This window comes from Microcaecilia unicolor, chromosome 5 (genome assembly GCF_901765095.1).
Source record: "Microcaecilia unicolor chromosome 5, aMicUni1.1, whole genome shotgun sequence".
NCBI lineage: Eukaryota > Metazoa > Chordata > Amphibia > Gymnophiona > Siphonopidae > Microcaecilia > Microcaecilia unicolor.
Window position 1 is genome coordinate 183,505,542 of NC_044035.1, and position 21,440 is coordinate 183,526,981.

At 45.6% G+C, this 21,440-nt stretch overlaps 1 protein-coding gene across 1 annotated transcript in view; it reads right to left on the reverse strand.

The window, feature by feature from the left end:
* VRK3 (VRK serine/threonine kinase 3) overlaps window positions 1-21,440 on the reverse strand; it is a 321,038-nt gene that overhangs the window by 35,142 nt on the left and 264,456 nt on the right.

Consider the following 21,440-nt stretch of genomic DNA (forward strand, 5'->3'; position numbering starts at 1 on the left):
GATTATAAAAGCAAAAACACCTGTTCTCAGAGCCACCTTCCCTCCCTTATGCTTTTTACCAGCTCTGGAAAATTATTTTAAACTCTCCCCCCAGGCCATGTTGCCTTCCTCCCAGGTTGGAAATGGGAAAAAGCATAGTAAGATGTGCCACAGCTATCCTCCCTAGAAGTCTCCTGGTCAATATCCATTCTTTTTTTGGCCTGAAAGGTCAGGTGGGACTGGAAGAATCCTCTGGGTAGGACTTTTTCTTATTTTTAACAGCTGAGAGATCTGCAGGGAGGGTAATAGCCACCAGCTTAGCTGACTTAACAATTAGGCAAACTAAGGTGGTCTTTCTGGTTCTGAAAAGCAATACGAATGAATTTTTGTAACTGAGAAGTCTGGTCCATTGACTCTGGCATTGGCAGCATCTGCTTCCAGTGATCTCAGAGCTGCATTGGACACTGGAGATGAATCATAAGAACAGCCATACTGGGTCAGACCAATGATCTATCTAGCCCAATATCCTGCTTCCAGCAGAGGACAAATCCAGGTCACAAGTACCTGGCAAAAACCCAAATAGCAGCAACATTCCATGCTACCAAACCTAGGGCAAGCAGGGGCCTCCCTCATGTCCATCTCAATAGCAGACCATGCACCCTCTTCCAAGAACCTGTCTAAACCCAGACACATCAACCGCCAACATCCTCTGGAAGTGAGATCCAGAGCCCAACCATTCCTTGAATGAAAAAATATTTCCTCCCATTTGCTTCAAAAGCATTTCCATGCAATCTCATTGAGTGTCCCCCAGTCCCTGCACCCTCCAAAAGAATGAAAAATTGACTCACTCCTACCCGATCTACACCAATTAGAATTCTATAGACCTCAATCATATCCCCCTCCCCCCAAGCCGTTGATAAAGGCCATCAGAATTACCATCCGAGTCCTGTCCAAAGAAGAGGAAGGAGTTATCCTCATCCTTCATTAGTGCAGAGGGCTCACAAAGCTAGAGTACACTAACACTGCACCTCATTGAAGAATGAAGCGCAAAGAGGCACTAGGTGTCTGCAGCAACCAAACAGAACAATACCCAAGCATACACTGTAAAGTCCAAAACAAGTCTTCATTCAAGCAATTCATGATGTAGGTGTCCCGTTTCGGGACCTTACCAGTGCTCCCGCGGCGGGGAGCGATGGTCGGCGGGGGCCGCAGGCCCCGGTGCGACAGAGACAGGCCGCCAACGGGGCCGGCACTTCCGCGGGGCGGCCCAAGGCTGGCGACCCGCGGGAACGAACGCCGGCCCCAGGGAAGGGAGGACGCCGGCCAAGATGGCGGCGGCGTCGTTGTCTCCCCGACCGGAGCTGAGAGGATTGCAAGTCCCGCCCCCTTGCGCCGGATTGGTTCATGGCAGGAGGAACTCCGCCTGCGAGGCGGGTCCTCCAATCCCGGCCATCCTTGCCTGTCAGGGCTACAGGGATTGGCTCTTCTCCAGGGAGAGGATGGACGGGCGGGGGATTTAAACCCCGGAACAAGGAGGGCTCGGGGCTTCCGTTTCAAATGTCAGAAGCCACTTCAGGGATTGTGTTCTTCGTCCTGCTAGCCGTCCTTGCTAGCCACCTTCAGAGACTTGGGTTCTTCGTCCTGCTAGCCGTCCTTGCTAGCCACTTCCGGGATTTGTGTTCTTCGTCCTGCTAGCCGTCCCTTGCTAGCCACTTCAGGGACTGTGTTCTTCGTCCTGCTAGCCGTCCTTGCTAGCCACCCTCAGAGACTGTGTTCTTCGTCCTGCTAGCCGTCCTTGCTAGCCACTTCAGGGATTGTGTTCTTCGTTCCGCTAGCCGTCCTTGCTAGCCACCCTCAGAGACTGTGTTCCTTCAGCTAGCCGTCCTTGCTAGCCGCATCCAGAGACTGTGCTTTTGCAGCGCTAGCCGTCCCTGCTAGCCACTCTCAGTCGGGACCTGTGTTGCTGAGTGTTCAGCCAGGCCGGCCGTCACCCCGTGGTTCCAGCAGTCCGCTGGCCGCCTGCAGTTGGGGGCTCAACCTCCGGTGAACGGCGGTCGCCGCGGGTGAAGATCCGGGGTGCGCGCAGTCCTCTGAGGTCCTTCGGGCCTCAGAGAACCTAAGGGCTCACCACTACCTAGACGTGACAGTAGGCACGTTTTGCGATAAGGATGCATCAGGGTTAAACATAAACAACTGGTAAAAAATAAACAAACAAAAATATAAAACTGCAGAACTAGAAATTAACAACTAAAATCAATCACATTCATCTCCATGAACAATCATAACATGTATATGAATAATCCAATTTTTTTTAAAATTATAAATCAATAAATCTTAATTACAAGTGATTAACTAAAACTCAACAAAGAAAAAAAAACACACTGTCTCATCATCTCATCCCAATACAACACATACAAACCCACAAACATAAACAGAATACACCCTCCCTATATCAGACAGCCTGAAAATCCTTGGAGTAACAATCGATCGAAACCTCTCACTAGAGACCCAAACTAAATCCACCATACAGAAAATGATTCTCTCAATGTGGAAACTCAAACGCGTGAGACCATTTTTCCCCGAGGGAAATATTTCGCAACCTGATATAGTCAATGGTACTAAGTCACACAGACTACTGCAATGGAATCTATGCGGGATGCAAAGAGCAAATTATAAAGAAACTTCAGACCCAGTGGCGTAGCTACGTGGGCCTGAGGGGGCCGGGGCCCCCGCAGATTCACCCCAGGACCCCCCTCCCGGCGAACCCACCCCCGCCGACGCCTACCTTTACTTTTGCTGGCGGGGATCCCACTCCCCGCCAGCCGCGTCTTCTCAGCTCTTCCTGCTCTTCAATTTGTTTGCTGACGTCCTGCACGTAATTGTACGTGCAGGCGTCAGACTCAGAGAACAGTTCTGTTCTCTGAGTCTGACGTCCTGCACGTACAACGTGCAGGACGTCAGCAAACAAATTGAAGAGCAGCAGGAAGCAACTGAGTAGAAGACGTCGGCTGGCGGGGAGTGGGATCCCCCGCCAGTAAAAGTAACGGTAGGCTGTGACGGCAGCGGCGGGTTCGCGGCGGGAGGGGGGGGGGGCGGCAATGTTGGCGGTGGGGGGGCGGCGCCGGGGGGAGGGCTAAAATGTGCCCCCTCCCCCCGGGCTCTGGCCCCCTCCCCCACGGAAGGCTGGCTACGCCCCTGCTTCAGACCGCCCAAAACACAGCAGTTAGGCTTATATTTGGAAAACATGTTCTGACAGCACCAAACCACTCCGAGAAAAACTGCACTGGCTTCCAATTAAGTAACATATCGCTTTCAAAATCTGCATGACAGTTCACAAAATTATCTATGGCGAAGCACCGGGGTACAAGACAGACCTCATCGACCTGCCAACCAGAAACACCATAAAATCAGCACGATCATACCTAAACCTCCACTACCCAAGCATCAAAGGACTCAAATACAAATCCACTTATGCATCTAGCTTTCCTACTTAAGCGCACAACTATGGAACGCCTCATCAAAAGTAGTAAAAACTATGCTCGACCACCCAAATTTCCGGAAAGTACTAAGACAGACCTGTTCAGAAAAGCATACCCTCACCGACCCAACATAAAAAAACTTGGATACTTGTGACAACAACGTAAACCAAGACCGTATTGGAGATATCCTAACTCTTCATCTCCCTTTCTAAGTTCCTCCAATTGTATTTACCATACATATGTAACCCATTCTACCACAATTGTCACCTTGTATTGTTCATACCGGTATTTGTTCAAACCGGAATCGGCTAACGCCGTTTATGGTACTATGTAAGCCACATTGAGCCTGCAAAAAGGTGGGAAAATGTGGGATACAAATGTAACAAACAATAAATTAAACTCAACCATACATATGTATGACAAATTATAAAATGAAATAAAAATCAACATATGTACATATAAAATGTGTAAAAGGAAATACAAACAATAAAAGGGACACCATTGGTCTAATATGGAGCACATACCTAACCAGGGAGAGAGCGGGGGAGTGATGACAGGAGGAGCGTGAACAAGAAGGGGAGGAGATGTCGAAGGGGGTGTGTCTGTCTTGTCGGAGGGCGTGGACAGGGGCGTGTCCAAGGGTGGGGAAATTAAACCGCTGGTGGGCGGGGATGGAGGATGGACATAGAGGGAGGCCGGGGAAGTAACCACTGGAAAAGACGTCAGGGTGTCGCCAGTCTGAACGAGCTTTGAGTAAGCAGTACCCTGAAATACCCCTCCAATTGGGAATCCCACCTGCATTCAGAAAACCGGATCCAAAGCTGGTATTCCCAACCTGCATAGGTAGAAACACAAAATGGAGGGCCTTACATCGCTTTCTGAGGAACTTGCTGAAAACTCTGGTGTTGATACATCTTGGACTAGTTGGATGGATAAAGCTTTTGGTAAATGGAAAACATTTATCATCTCAGCAGCCACCACCATCATAATAGTGGTTGCTATTTTCATATTGGTAGGATGTTTTATAATCCCATGTACTAGAGGACTAGTAGAACGCTTAAATGAAACCGCTATAAGCAAGAAAGAGCCTACAGGACAACACGTCATGTATGAAAACCTTCTCCCCAATACCACTGGAGAGAATACACTGGACTATCTCCCCATGCGGTGGACAAATCGCTATGCAAACGCAAGAGATGCAATAGAAGTACCTGCCACTATTTAGTGGAATGTTGCACATGGGAGTACTGCTTACGGTAGTAGGGTAATGCAGAATATCTTAAGCAATAGTTAATTAATATGTAATCAACGTATAGCCATATAGAATATATATATCCACATAATCAGCTTAAAAAATGATCTAGCAATATGAATGATTTAGCAATATGTGTTATCAAACTATTTGTAAGAATGTACTGAAGCTTATATGTCGATGGGATGGATAATTCCTATTGGTATAGTTGTACTTCCGTTCGTGCTCAACTTGGAAAAAGGCCCTTAATTTACTATTCATACGTAACCCAGATTTCATGCCTACATTATAATGAAAGGGTGAAGCAACTGAATGCCCTCTCAGATGATAGTTTGGCACCTTCTGGAACGGATGGTGACAAACTTGGTGTCACCCCAGCAGATGGGGTGACAAGAGGGGAATGAAGAGTTATGGTACAGCTAGAAACCCCCACTGGAAGGGTGGGAAGTCAAATCTTGGAGCTCAGGCTGGTAGAAGCACTGGTTAAGTCTGAGAGCTGATGGCTAGCATGACTAGGAGCTTGCTGGAAAGGCATGGCCTAGTTTCTAGCCCAGACTGAGGCCTGGATAATCTAGGTTGAAAAAGTTAGGTCAAGAACAGCAGAAAACAAAATGGAAACTAGAGACAGGGCAGGGCCGCCAAGAGACTGGGCTGGACCCGGGGCAAGGCCGCCCAGCCCCTCCCCCCGAGGTCATTGTCGCCGCCCCCATCCGTCCACCTGCGGGCCAGGCCCCCCTGAGTTCATATCATAACACCTCACCTCGACCTCGCTCCGTGTGAAAGAAGCGCAGCCCTTCGGGCATAGGCGGTCGGTGGCCCAACTGTTTGGGGAGGCTAAAGGGGGTGGGGTTAGGGGTGGGGCCAGGGGTGGAGCTTAAATCCATAATTGTCTGATCACACACAGAAAAAAAAAAAAAATAAATGTCACAATTAATACCTTTTATTAAATTTAGATATTAGCTATGTATCATATGTCAAAGAATAAAGTGGTTGCTCAAAGCATATGCTAACCACAATCGCTCAACTGCAAAACACTATGCACAACTTTGTGCAAAAACACACTCTGAACCTTACTGTACCATAAATATTACACTGGGGAGAACCTAATACACCAATATACCACCCATACGGAAAATGCAGCCCGTCAACAATATTGAAATAAGGGATCATAATATCACAATTCTCATGTAGAGCCACAAAACATCCTAATTCATGTTTAATGTGGGATAAAATGTCATAAATAAGTAAATAAACTTTTAATGTTGAACACCTAATTCTCAGTGGACATATTCCAAACACTATAATGAAAATAAAATGATCTTTTCTACCTTTGTTGTCTGGTGACTTTGTTTTTCTGATTGTGCTGGCCCAGTATCCGATTCTGCTGCTATCTGTCCTCTTAACTCCGTTTCCAGGGCTTCCTTTCCATTTATTTGTTTACTTTCCGCCTTTCTTCTTCATTTCTTGTCCTACATCCGTAAGTAAAAGCTGGGTCCTCCGCAAACTTGACTGTCCAGTGGATCTAGCTTTTGCCTATTTTCTTCATCCATATGCAGTTTTTCTACTCTCTTCCTTTTCTGTTATCTCATCTCCTTCCTCACTCCTCCCTCCCCCTCCATGTCCAGCAACCCTCCTCTCCCCCCTACCCTCCATCCACCCATGTCCAGCAACTCTCCTCTCCCCTGCCCTCTCCCCTTCTTCCACCATGTCCAGCAAACCTCCTCTCCCCTTCCCTCCATCCAGCAACCCTCCTCTCCCCTCCCCTTCTTCCACCATGTCCAGCAACCCTCCTCTCCCCTTCCCTCCATCCAGCAACCCTCCTCTCCCCTTCTTCCACCAAATCCAGCAACCCTCCTCTCCCCTTCTTCCACCATGTCCAGCAACCCTCCTCTCCCCTTCCCTCCATCCAGCAACCCTCCTCTCCCCTGCCCTCTCCTCTCCCCTTCTTCCACCATGTCCAGCAACCCTCCTCTCCCCTTCCCTCCATCCAGCAACCCTCCTCTCCCCTTCTTCCACCATGTGCAGCAACCCTCCTCTCCCGTCTGCCCTGTTTCCTTCCTGCCCCTCCCCCCGCCGTACCTTTAAATATTATAGTTTTGCTGGAGTCGCGGGCAGCCGGCATTGAAGACATCTGCAGGCTTACGCCGGTTCCAGCAGCCTTCCCTTCCCTCGTTGCAAGTCGGATGATGGCTCCGCCCTCGTAGATACAGGAAATACGTCAGAAGAGGGCGGAGCCATCATCCGACTTGCAACGAGGGAAGGGAAGGCTGCTGGAATTGTAATATTTAAAGGTACGGCGGCGGGGGGCGGGGCAGTGGCGGGCTGGGGAGGCTTAGCCTCCCCAAGCCTCTTATACGGGGCGCATATGCCTTCGGGCCTTCCCTCCCTGTGTCCCGCCCTCATGTAAGTTAAGTCAGACGAGGGTGGGACACAGGGAGGGAAGCCCCAAAGGGAGGCGATCTGCAGACTGCCGCTGCTGCGCTTCTTTCACACGGAGTGAGGTCGAGGTGAGGCGCTATGATATGAATTGAGGGGGGCCTGGCCCGCTGGTAGACGGAGGGGGGTGGCGACGATGACCTCGGGGGGAGGGGCGGGGCGGCCTTGCCCCGGGCCCAGCCCAGTCTCTCGGCGGCCCTGCCCTGTCTCCTCTCTCTCCCCCACCCCCAAAAGTGTAGCTTCAATGTTCAGCAGAGCACCAGCTCAGAGAGGAGAGCTGCCTTAGGAAAACCAGACTGGTGCCAGATCATCAGCTACACAAATCCAAATACTGTGCTCCTTTCCAGGTTATGTAAGCAGCAAACTGCACACCAAAAGTGAAAGCCTGCAAAGTGTGGTTTACCACCTAAACAACCCAGGAAGGAGCTTAGCATCAGGGTTTGTGTAGCTGCATCTCCTGTGGGTCCATCATCTCTCCTCTTCTCTTACTCTCCCCCATCCCCATGGTCTTCCATCTCCTGCTTCCCCAGCCCCCTCATGGTCTATCATCTTCCTCCTCTCTTGCTGGTCCCCTAATCCGTAGTCTGGCAGGCCTCCTGTCCCGCTCCCCCCCCATGGGTCCAGCACTGCTTCCCTCGGTCCTCACTTGTGAGTCTATCAACTTTCCCTCTTCAACCCCAACCTCCCATGAGTCTAGCAACATTACCTTTTCCTACTTCACCCCCCCCCCCCCCATTCCAAAACCGCTTCCTTTTCTCCCTCCTACCTCCCCTTCTTCGGGCTGTCAAACCTGCTTCATTTGCCAGCACCTGCAGCCATAACACACAGCCTGGTCTGGCGCCAGATTCTTCCATCTGCCGTGCCCTACCCTTGCGTAAATAGAAGTTGTGTCAGAGGGGTGGGATGCAGCAGAAGCAAGGATCCGGTGCCGGCCCAGGCAGTGTGTTAAGGCTGCAGGTGCTGGCAAATGAAGCAGGTTTGATGGCCTGATGAGGTGAGGGGAGTGTGTGTGTGGTGGTGGTGGGGGGGGGGGGGGGGGGGGGGGGTTGAGGGAAGAAGAAGGGAAGGTGCTGGATTCATGATGGGAGGGGAAGAAACACACACCACAAACTTAAAAAAAAAAAAAAAACCACCCTGCTAATGTGTGCTAGCCCCGCAACACACCAGTGTCTGTCTGGTTTCTCATGAATATTCTGTTTTCCTTTTTTGACCACTGCAGTTAAGTTGGAATGAAAATTTCAATGTATGCGTACAATTGTAACGCTGAGTATTTTTAGGTTGTGGGTTTTTAATTATTGTACTGGGATGAGAGGAATAGGCAGTGTGTTTTTTCAGTGTTCAGTTTCAGTTGAAATGAATTTGCCGAGTCCATGGTGTTTGGCCGAGCTTGATTTCATTGGTGATTTCTGTCAGATCATGTCTGAAGGGGATGTAAATTGTGACATCATCTGCACAGATGAACGGGTTGAGGCCTTGATTGGATAAGGACTTGGCCAGTGGGATCATCATTATGTTGAAGAGTATTGGTGATGGTGATCCTTGAGGTACTACGCATTCTGCTTTCCACGGTGGTGGTATGTTTGTATTTGATTTTACTTGATATGTTCTGGTGGTTAGAAAGCCCTTGATCCAGCTAAGTATATTTCCACCAATCCCGAAGTGGTCTAGGAGTCATAGTAGTATATTGTGGTTTACCATATTGAATGTGCTCGATGTGTCGAATTGGAGAAGTATGCTTTTACCTGTGGCTATTTCATGCTTGAATTTGGCCAGGAGAGTGACTAGTACAGTTTCAGTACTATGGAGGGGGAGGAATCCTGAATGTGATTCATGTAGTATTGAGAAATTGTCCATGTAGTCAGTAAGCTGTTTGGTCACCAGGCTCTCCATCAGTTTGACTACTAGTGGGATAGATGCAATTGGGCGGTAGTTGGTGAGATCATTCGTTTTTCTTCTTTGTGTCTTTTGGAATTGGGGTGAGTGGGATGTTGCCATGTTCCTCAGGGAAGAGACCTTGTTGGAGTATGTAGTTAAGGTAGGATGTGAGGTCTTCTATGAAGCGATCGGGGGCGGATTTGAGTAAATGGCTGGGGCAGGTGTCCAGTTTGCAATGGGTATTGGAGAATCTATGAGTCGCTTGGGTAACTGATTCAGCAGTGAGGAGAGCAACACTGCAGTTTGTCCAAATAGCAAGGGGGTGTGTTCTGGATGTGTTTTGGGTGGGACTAAGGAGGGCCTGAAATCTGGACATCCAACAGTGATTACTGAAGGGGAAGAAGCATCCATGTCTAAAAAGGATGCCCTTAATTTAGGCCTGTTTCAGAAACATGCAGGTTACAGAAGGGTGCTCTGATTGAGCAGCTGTCCATTGGAGGGATTAAAGCACAACACTTCTTTAATCCCCCAGTGGTTGCTGTCCCCGTCCCCTGCCCCTGAAAGTGAAACTGGAAGGGGATACCAGGCTCTATGACAGCTTCAGGTATTATGGGTATTCTTCACAGAGCAGGACACAGGTTTCAGGAGTAGCCTAGTGCAGTGAACTGTAAACCAAGGGATTCAGGTTCAAATCCCACTTCAACTTTTATTTTTTTTGTGAGCCCTCCAAAATCAGAAAAATACCTACTGTATCTAAATATATGAGACACCTGCAAGCCTGAAGGCTTTTGAAGTGATGTACATTCAGGTAAAGTATGTATTTTTCTGTTCATGGAGGGCTGAGGGCTGCTTAAATCCCTTTGAATATTGACAAGAGAACGCTGCCAAGGGTGCTAATGTACCAGAATAACAATGCTGTTATCAGAACCAACGTCATGGCCAGCCCAGCTAAGGACTTTTGGAATTTCTCTTGTAGCCAGTAAGGTGCTGTGGCTGGCAAAACTGCACATTGTTTATGAAACCCCGGTTCATTGTCAAGGTGACCCCTTCAACGTGGCACTATTGAGACAATACTGTGGCCCTTGAAGTCACAACACTGGGGTTAAACAAAGTTATGTGTGTGTCACCAACAACGCCACAATGTACTTCATTAGCTCAGCTGTAGCTCGTGATTTCAGTATAAAAGAGGCTCTTATCTGAGGAAAAGGCAGATTTTGACATTCCATCTGAGATGCAGCCCTTGCTTTGCATCTGACTGACCATCCGAGGAACACTGTCATCTACTGGATGTCTCCCTTCAGGTTGTATAGTGACCATGTATAGTTGTTTATAAGTGATATGCGTTTAGAGTAACTGACTGAATTAAGTCTGTCTAGTGTAATGTGTGTTTACTCTGTGCTATTTTTATAAGACCTTCACTGTAATTCTTGCCTTTCATTTTGTTCTTGTGTTGTATCTTTCCCGCTATAGAGAGTATCTCAGGGTGCAATCCATTTTTATATACCCTTGGGTATGTAGTTCTGTTATTATTTGGGAATTATGAGCTCAGGTCTGTAGACAAAAGGGAACACCATTGCTTTCCAGACTACAATGACTAATACCAGAATGTGGCAGAGTCATGTTCTGTTGGTAATCTATATTAAGTGTTACGTTCCCAATAACACCCCAAAATGTTATTATCTTTGTACGCCCCACATAATCAAGTTCCAAAGGGCTGCAAAGACATGTCAAGATAAAACTAATGTGCAAACTAAAATACAAAGAAAGATGACAAGCATATGAGATAAAGGACTAGTAAGCCCAAATGGAGAGTCTAGATCCTTACTTAAAAGTTAAATAAGACGAGAAAGAAAAAGGAAAAAAGTGAAAAAGAAAAACAAGAAAAAAAAAAAGGAAGGAAAAAAAAAAAGTACAGAGAAAAGGGGGAGGGGAAAGGGCAGGAAGAAGGGAAAACAGGGGAAGGAAAGAAGGGAGGAAGAAGAACGGAAACGAGGGGGAAGAAAAGGAAAAAGAATGAAGAAAAACGGGGAAAGACAGGGAATAGATAAGTGGGAAAAGAGGAAGAGAAAGGGGGAAGGAGAAGAATAGGAGAGGAAAGCAAGACAGAGAAGAGGGAAAGAGAACAAGGGCAGGAAAAAGGAGGATAACAGTGGGAGAAAGAAGGGATCAGGAAACAGGAGAAAGATAAGGGGGAGGAAAAAAGAACAGGGGAAGAGGAAGGAGAGAGGGAAGAGAAAGAGGAAGGGAAAGGTAAGGGGGAGAGGGAAGAAAAGGGGGAGTGTATGGAGAGGGTAAGGGAGAGAAATGGGGAAGGGGAGGGAAAGAAAGGAGGAGGAGGGAGAAGAGAAAGAAAGAAAGAAAGAGGGGAAGGAAAACAAAATAAAAAAAAGACAAAGTAGGGAAAGAAAGAAGAAAAAGGAAAGGCAAAAAGAAAAAAGAAAAAAAAAGAAAAAAAGAAGGGAAAATATATATATGTATTTATATACATGTGAAAATAACAATCCTGTATAAATATGATTAATCATAGAAAGGGTCTCAAATCCAGTTCAGAATTCAATCCGTGTATTCATGAAAATGGTCTTCTGCTCCTCATGCAAAGTCGTTTGTCAATACCACCACCTCGCCAAGAACATTTAAAAACCTTAACAACAAAGAACTGTAAATCTTGGCTAATGCAGCTTCTGTGTTCTATGATACAGGTCTTAACTAGATGCTTGGTTTTGTCAATATATAATAGTTGACACGGACACTTTCAGGCTTATTTTCGAAAGAGAAGGATGCCCATCTTTCGACACAAATCGCAAGATGGGTGTCCTTCTCACAGGGTTGCCCAAATCGATATAATGGAAAGCCGATTTTATTTTATTTATTTATGTAGCACATTTATACCCCACTTTTTCCCACAGATGTGCAGGCTCAAAGTGGCTTACAATGTAATAAGGCTATCGCCAGATCAGGTGTTATACATTTACAATCAAATGAGATAGGATAGAAGGAACAAGGTAAGAAGAAGGAGGGAAAGGGCAACAGAGTCTAAAATGGTCCATGGAGATGTTATTGGGAAGGACTGTTGGTGATATGATGAATCCTAGGAGTAGGCTATCCGAGATGGGCTGGTCTGAGGTAGATTCCTGATGCTGAGATGATTATGAAGTGATTTAACAGCTTTCAGCAAGACAGTCTATAATAGAGAGCTGTTGTACGACCTTCAAGACTAGTTGAGATAAGTTTACCTTCGATGTCAGGAAGCGAGATGAATCATCTGGGCAGTCCAAGCCGACCCTGCATGGTGGTAAGGAAGCTGAAATCTGCTCCTCCAACCATCCACTCCAGCCCCCATGACAATGTATTTAAAATCATGTAATGACCTTGCATCTAATTCATTTACTTTCAGCTTATGTATTTAAGATCATGTAATGACTGCATCATAACAACACTCTGTAAGCGTACAAAAGCACACAGTCTTGGAACGCACTACCCATGCCCTGAAAACCATATCCAATCTAACAAGCTTTTGCAAAGCTTTGAAAACACATCTCTTCAACAGAGCCTACAAAAGTCACCCTCAATGAAACAAATCATTCCTTAAACTACCCAAGAACACCTAAAACACCTCTCACACGACCTTACCTAACACCTTTCCATCTAAATTCCTCTTTCATCTCAGATTATGATCGACTGTTTTTTTAAATAATGTAACGACGTTCTCATTTCCATACTCTAAGCCACATTGAGCCTGCAAAGAGGTGGGAAAATGTGGGGTATAAATACAATAAATAAATAAATAAAATAAATAAATCTAATATAATAAAGCTCAAGCTCACCTCCAGTTCTGAAGCTCACAGTGTGGCAGGGAAACAGTGAAGCCCTGTAGTGTTGTAGCCTGTCAGCACCACTCACTCTCACTCATACTCCCGCCCTCAGCCATGCCCCTTCCGGACATAATTCGCGAGCCCAACGTTCTAATGAAGCCACTCCAGCTCCATCGACTTCCGTGAAGGGTTTGTGGCGTTCATGGTGGTGAAGCCTATCGACTGAGCATCTGTCCATCTCTGTCAGTCACGCCCTCGCGTCCAACGTGATGATGTCCACGGAGCAACCATTACGTCGATGGTGGAGCAACGATCAAACAAAGAAACGGTACGGGAAGGGAGCAGTAAAGTAACACGCCAGCTCCTCTCCCCCCCCCCCCCCAAGGGCGCACCTTCCCCTCTCCACCCGCTGCCTACTGCTCTCTCCCTCCCCTCTCCCGAGTCACTGCTCGACCCCCCTCCCCCACCATCCACCACGAAATGCCCAATGGACCCCCGCCCTCCTACTTGACTCCCCGCTGCTCCCGACGCTGCCGTCCTCCGCAAAACAGCTGATCACTGACGCTGCCGTCCTGCGCCCTCCCGACCCTACCGTACATACACCTGCCGACACTGCCACGATCCCCAAGCTGCCACCCTCCACAAAACAAACCAACGGAACGCCGGATGACCAGGAGTTACAGTTGGAAGCATGTCTCAAACTAGGTTTTGTGGGATTGAAGATGATTAAAACTGGAGGCCTCCAAGGCATGTGGGCAATGCTACATCTTCCACACTTTTTATGGCCAAAGTGGATGTCAAAGGGTCACCTAAGGGGTCTGGAAGGGCAGAAGGAACAATTCTCTCTTTTAGATTTCGTCCCCTAGAGTATGTAACAACCACATTCTTTTCTCTAAAGCATTCGTGGCCTTCTAAGATGTGCCAGTGTCTTCTAATAATGTGTTGTATCTTTCCCGCTATATGTGAGTACCTCTGAGTCCATACCATATCTGTGACAGGTTTATCCGGCTGTACTGAAAATAAGATGATACCTTTTTTATTGGACATAATACATTTCTTGATTAGCTTTCGAAGGTTGCCCTTCTTCCTCAGAAGGGCAACCTTCGAAAGCTAATCAGAATGTATTAAGTTATGTCCAATAAAAAAGGTATCATCTTATTTTCTTTTCCATGTTTTATTTTGTTTGATTTCTATTGATAATCTTAAGAGTGGACTAACACGGCTACCACACTCCTCTCCGGCTGTACTGAAAGGAGATCATTTTTGAGCTTAGATCTTGCTTTGTTGCATCCCTCCTTTATGCATCTATCAGGATATCCTCTCTTGGTGACTCTCTGTCATGATAGTAGCTTGATTTTTAAAATCTTCATATTCAGAACAAATCTTTTTCAACCTTAAAACTGACAGCAAGTCAGTTCTTTTTGAGTTTAAATCTTATATGTTGTTTAATACTAAACAACTCTTAGAGGTGTGAAAGCTTTAAATACAATCTAGCAGGTATATACACTTATGTTAGCTGTTGGTTTTCTCTGGAATCTCTCTCTGTTATTGATTAATATGGATTTTTCCTTGTTTTTTTTCAGTATTTTTGTTGACACACTCCCAAATAATGTGGTTGAATTTATTAGGTCTATATTTTCTTCTTTATTAGCTTTTTTGCTTCTTTAATGCACTTATTTACTTGTCACTGCTAATGATGTGATTGTATATTTGAATTTATAAATAAAAAAATAAAAATAAATTGACAGTAAGGAAAATTTATTTTCCAAGATGGATTGTGAAAACTGGTGTAATACAAGAAGGCATTCTTGTCAGTTGGTTTACGATATAAGGTAGTACTGAAACAGTATTCCTTTTCCTTGATAAGTAAATCCAAAAAATTAAATCTCACATGTACTGAAGCTTAAAAATTAAGGGGCCTTTTTACTAAAGGTTTGGTGCACAGCAACAGGCTTGCTGCATGCCAATCAGGACCTACCACCGGGCTACCACAGGAGCCTGGAGGTAGTTCCCACCCCCAGTGCATGCACCATTTCCAACGCTACAAAAATATTTTCTATTTTTGTAGTGCCGGTGCTTACGTGGCAGTAATCAAGCAGTGCTACGTGCTGCCTGGTTAACGCCGGGTTAGTGTGGGAGCCCTTACCGCCACCTTAACTCAAGAACTCACCTGTGGGGATGGCGCAAAAGATCTCTAAAAGAGAGAAGAATAAAGTGGATGGCGGAGATACTAAGATGGCGGATGAGATGGCCGCACCAGGGGCAGCATTCACAGAATCGCAGCTGTCGCAGTTAACTCTGCCGATCGAAAAGGCCTGGGAGCCGAAATGGACAGTGCTAAATAGTAAGCTGGAGGTATTTCAGTCAGTGTTAGATGGGCTGGGAACCAGAGTGGGAGATCTGGAAACCAGAATATCTGCAGTAGAGGATGACTCCCGCAGGTATGGCCCAGATATTGCAAGCTTACAGCAACAACTGAAAGAACAAAGGAATATGCTTGATGAATATGAGAACCGTACCCGTAGAAACAATATTTGTATTGTGGGACTAGATGAAGCGATCCCAGAACGGAACCTCGATTCTTGGCTTGAAAATTGGTTGTCCAAAGAACTAGCGCTAACGGATACCATCGGCCCTGATGTGATCGAAAGGGCACACTGCGTGGGCCGTAAAATGGAAGACTGAAATAGGCCACGAGTCATCGTTGCAAGGATACTAAAGTACAGACATAAGGTGGAAATTCTCCAAGGTTTCAAAATGAAGAGAGATTCATTAAAGTATAATGGAAGAAATATTTTGATATTCCAAGACTTTTCTGTGATAGTGCAGGAAAAACGCAAGCAATTCCATTCTCTTTGCTCGGCCCTGGCACAAAAGAAAATTTGCTTCGCATTACAATATCCTGCCCAGTTAAAGGTATTTTTGCAAGATAAATGGCAGACATTCCAGACAGTATCGGAAGCAAAAAAGTTTTTAATAGAAGACAAAGTAATTGATACTGTTTGAATATGGACTTAAGTGCAGTACAACAGAATGGTCTGTAAGGCATAAGTTATTTATATGTTCTGAGTTGAGAATATATGTATAATATTCATATGGGCTGTGGAGTTGGGGGTCACTAGCATTCACCGAGGTCTTACTATCATCACCTGACTAGTTTGGGTGGATGAAAGGGGTTAACTGTTTGGTTGGGTGGGCATGGGAAGGAGGGGAGGGATTGGGTTGGGGGATAGGAGGGGATCTCTACAGTTGGTTAAGAGTAGGAGTTTGTTAGTATACCAGCGGGCGGTATTTGTCCGAGCACAGACCGCAGGGGTTCAGATGGGTCCTCTTTTGAGCAGAGCTGACAACAGAAGATCGTGTGGAAGTATCATGGGGGGTGGGAGTCGAAAATTTATAACAAGACTATGCCACTACGAATAATATCCTGGAATGTAGGGGGTATAACGTCTCCCATAAAAAGGAATAAAATATTAGCAGCAAACTCTATAAGGCGGACATAGTCTGTTTGCAGGAAACGTGCCTCAGTGATCTGGAACATACAAAGTTACAGAGATCCTGGGTGGGAGAATGTTATGCGGTGGCCTCCAATGGATGTAGGGGAGGTGTAGCAGTACTATTTAGGAAAGGACTAGCAAATAAAGTGGCCCTGGTGGCGAAGGGAGAACAGGGGCGATCTATTACCTTGCAGGTGTGGTTACAAGGTATCGAATTCTTGTTGGTGGGAGTATAAGTATATGGTCCTAATGAATATGATCAGGTGTTCTTCCGATCCTTGGGGAGCAAATGCCTACAGCATAAGAACGATAAAGTTATAGTTCTGGGAGATTTTAATTTAGTCTTGGATCCAAAAGTAGACTCTTCCAATCCGGCCTCGATGCATTATTCTGGGCAGAGGGCTGGAGAACTCCATATGTTCGCAAAAACATTAAATTTGGTAGATGTGTGGAGAACGCTACATCCAGGAGAGCGAGATTACACACACAGATCGAGAGCTCATGGTACTTTAGCGAGATCAGATTACATCTTATTAGAGCGCTCCATGTTTTCGCTGGTGAGATCAGCATCAATAGGGCCTGAGGAGATATCAGATCATGCCTTGGTGTGGGTTGATCTTGAATCGCCCACGGATAGTGTAGGGGGGGATGGAGATACCCAACATACCTACATACGGACCCCCCCCCCCCAATTTCAGAAATACTTAAATATTATTATTCGCTTAATAATGGCGAGCATGCTCAAGTGAATCCTACTTTGTTTTGGTCTGCCTCCAAGGCAGTCATTAGAGGGGATATCATTGCTTACCGCAGCCTGAGAAAGAAACACCGTGCAGCAGGCATATTGCAGTTAGAAAAACAATTAATTAGAGCTAAAAGGATTCATATGCATAGACCCACACCTGCTACATTAGGGAATTTGAAAACAATACAAGTGGCCCTTAATACATTGATACATGAGATAGAAACTAGGTCAACTATATATTACAAATATAAACTGCAACGCTTTGGTAATAAATCAGGCCGGTTACTAGCTAGAGTGATAAAGAATTGGGGAGGGTCCCGGGGGTGGCCACACTGCGAGACAAACGAGGTAAACTTACTACTGATTGGACAAAAATTGGGCAGATTTTTACAAAATGCTTCCCTTTACTCGCCTGGTGTGCCACCAGATAAACAACTGATACAGAATTATTTAGTAGGCATGGGACTACCATCCTTGTCGTGTGAAGAATTAGCTGCACTTAATGCCCCTTTGACCTTCAATGAATTGCAACAGGCGATTAAGGGATTAAAACTTCGTTCCGCACAAGGCCCAGATGGGTATACAGAGGAATATTATAAATCTACCTTTAGAGGCCCTGGTGGCTCTACTGGAGTATTATAGAGAGGTGATAGAAACGGGGAATTTTCCAAAATATGCTAACACGGCTTTAGTTACACTGATACCAAAACCGGGGAAGCCCTTGGATAGGGCAGAGGCCTTTTGGCCGATATCACTGTTGAAGGTAGACACCAAATTAATGGCAAAGATGTTGGCTGAAAGACTCGCAAAATGCTTGCCCAATCTGATTGGCTATGACCAGGTGGGATTTGTTAGAAATCGGCAAGCGACACACAATGTTCGTCGTCTCCTACTCGCAATGGCGTCCTGTTGGGGAATGGAAGTTCCATCTGTGGTAGTTAGTCTAGATGCTGAAAAGGCATTTGACCGGGTGGGGTGGGATTATTTGTTTCACACTATTACAACCATGGGGATCACGGGTTAGTTTTTGCAGGCAGTAAAAACCCTCTATTGTAAGCCAGAGGCGTGTGTACTTGTCAATGGTATAAAAGAGAGAGAGCTTGGGATATTAAGGGGTACCAGGCAGGGTTGTCCTCTCTCGCCCTCACTATTTTGATATCCCTCGAACCATTGTTGTGTACACTTATGAACGCGAGGGATATTGCAGGAGTCTCTTTGGCTGATCAGGGTGTGAAAGTGCTAGCATTTGCAGATGATCTGTTGTTGACTGTGACGGATCCACCCCGTTCCTTGGAGGCACTGTTGGTAGAAATAGAGAGATTTGGGAGAATTTCGGGTTTTAAACTGAATTTGTCCAAATCGTCCGCCCTTACGGTGGTAGAGGGAGGCCATCAAGGTTGGAAAACTAAATTTCCTCTTATATGGGCAAAAAATACCTGGGAGTGTGCATTCCGGCAGATTTAGAACAATTATATGAGTTTAATGTACAAAAGCTGCTGCAAGATACAAAACTGAGTCTGCAAGCATGGCGTACATTACCTATTTCATTGCTGGGGTGGGTTGCTTTATATAATATGATACTGGTCCCTAGATGGATATATATTTTTCAGACCATCCCATTGTATTTGAGAAGGGAGGATGAACGAGTTCTGAATAAATTACTGCAAAACTTTCTCTGGAGGGGTAAAAAGGCTTGCCTTCCCATTTCATCACTATGTATACCAGTGAAATATGGAGGACTGGGACTATTAAATTTAAGATTTCTTAATATTGCTAGTGGCATGAGGCATATCAATGATTGGTATAGGAACACAAACGATTATACGAATACATCTCTAGAATTAAGTCTTTCCCCAGGGGTCCATTTTAGTAATTATTTGCATAATACGGGTATCCCTATACCATATGCCCTAAAATACTCCTGGATTATGAAGACCGCTCAGGCGGTCTGGAGATGGGTTTGTCGCCTGCACCATTTCTCTGCAAAAACAACGCCATACTTGCATATATGTGATAATCATGCCTTTGTGCCAGGTCAAATGTACTTTGTATTTAGAAGGTGGAAGAGCAGAGGGATTGTGTATTCATTGCAGGTGGTGACTAGGGTTGGACATATTAGGTCATTTTTGGACCTTCAGACAGAATTTGCCTTAAGACAGTGACAAGTTCTACTATGCCCAACTATGCCACTATGTATCATCTTTACCATGGACATCACTGACAGAAGATGTGCAAGAAGAGCTTTCATCGGCCTTCTCGTTGGAATCACAGCAGAAAGTGCCATTGTCATTTTATCACAGACACATACGGGATACGATCCCGGAACTGGATAATCAACGACTGGCACAATTGTGGACAGCAGGTTACAGTTACGGCACCACTGTTGAAATCCCATATATTGTCCATTAGACGAATTACGGATTTGACTTTACATTGGGAATTACAGTATAAAACGGCTTTAAGTTTGCATATACCCCTGAAGAGAGCATTTTACATGGGACTCTCACCTTGGGGAAAATGTTTAAAGTGTAGGGCAAGTGGAGCAACTTTGGGCCATATGTCCTGGACCTGTGAAGGCATTAAGAAATTCTGGAAATCGATTATATCCTATGTTGCCAGTATATGGAGACAAACATGGCACTATGACCCAGCCTTGTTATTTGGATGCCCTAACTTAGGGCCTATATCCAAAAAAGGATATACTGCATTCGCTCTGAGGGCCATAATTATTGGTAAACAGACTATATTAACTGAATGGTTGTCATATCAGTACCCCACATTGCAGCAATGGCGTACTCGTATGTTATTCTTATTATGTATGGAACGCATGGGTACAGCGGATCTTGACTCTAAGATGGGTGAAAAGTTCCAACAGAGATGTAGCCCATTCTGGGATACTATGACCCCGGCGGCTAGAAGCCACTTATTGAACTTTTGAAATCTGCTGTGTTACGTGGACTGAGTGGTGGACCTCAGGAGGGTTTGGAGTAGGGTGGGGGGGAAGGTTGGGATGGTCTTGGGAAAAGTATTTATAACTGAAAGATACCTTAGTTTGTAGATTTTTAGGTGAAGAATTAAAGAAAGTTTTTGAAACGTAAGATTATTTGGGAGAGGGGAGGGGAGAGGGGAAAAATGTTAAAAGGTAACGGAAAAACAGAACTTTTTGACACTGAACAGTATTATTTTGTGTAGTTGTAACAGCTTTAGATATCTTAAATCTCATAAGGTTGAACTTGTAAATGTGTCACATGCCGATTACCAATAAAAATTGATGAAACATAAAAATGGTACTTCCTAAACAAAATGGAACGATTCGTGTGCTCATGAATTACTGTGTTCAATACTATCTGGGCTGTATGATAAATCTCTCTATTTGCTGGGGAGGGACACTGTATAAACACTCTCTTGGCCTTTGCCAACTGTTGTTAAAGCTGAATAATGCTCACTGCCAAGCGAGCTTTGCGAGCGCTAACATACACAACCACCTCTCCCCTCATTACTGCCTTCGCTGTGTTCCAAAATAAACAGGGTTGTCAGAATGTCCATAGGTTTCTAAAAATTGGTCCCATTTATTAGCAAGATATCTAAGGAAGGTAGTGCGCCAATCACCAATGCCGAGTGAGTTGGTAGGCAATCTGTGGTGTCAGGTCCACCCATACTAACGAATGGTCAGATATTCCCAGGTTTCATCTCTGCCTGCGCTACTTGCTGAAAAAGGGACCTCACCACTAGTAGGTAGTCCAGCCTGGACAAGGTCCCGTGCGCCCTCGAGGCGTGCGAGTAGTCTTGGACTTCTGGGTGGAAGAGGTGCCAGGGATCTACCAATTCCAAATCTGTTAGAAAAGTTTGTAACACCCCTACTCCCACTTGCTGGGCCTGTCCTCCCTGGGGGCCTGGCGCTCCGTCTCTAGAACTATCCAGAACTAAGTTGGTGTCCCTTGCCACTATTAAGTTCTCATAGGAGTTGGGGAGCAACCTGTTCAGCAAGGTGGGGTAGAAACAGGCATCATAGGGAGTAGGCCCATAAAGGACTAGTAAGTGGATCAGTTTTCCTTGCACCCACAACTTGCGTGCAAAGCCCCGAGTCAACTTTGAAAAAGCAACTCAGCATGATAATGTAATGATTTTCTTAAAAGAATGGCCACTCTGCTCTGCCTTCCCCCAATAGAAACATGGATTACGTCTCCCACCCATTGGCGCTTCAGTATAAGATGATCATTGTCTATGAGCCTGGTCTCTTTCAAGCAGGCTATGTCCACATGCAAGCAATTTAACTGTGTTAAAATCTTTGTCCTTTTAAATGAAGAGGTTATGCTTCCCACACTCCACATAGCTATCCTACATGACACCTAGTGGTTAGTGCAG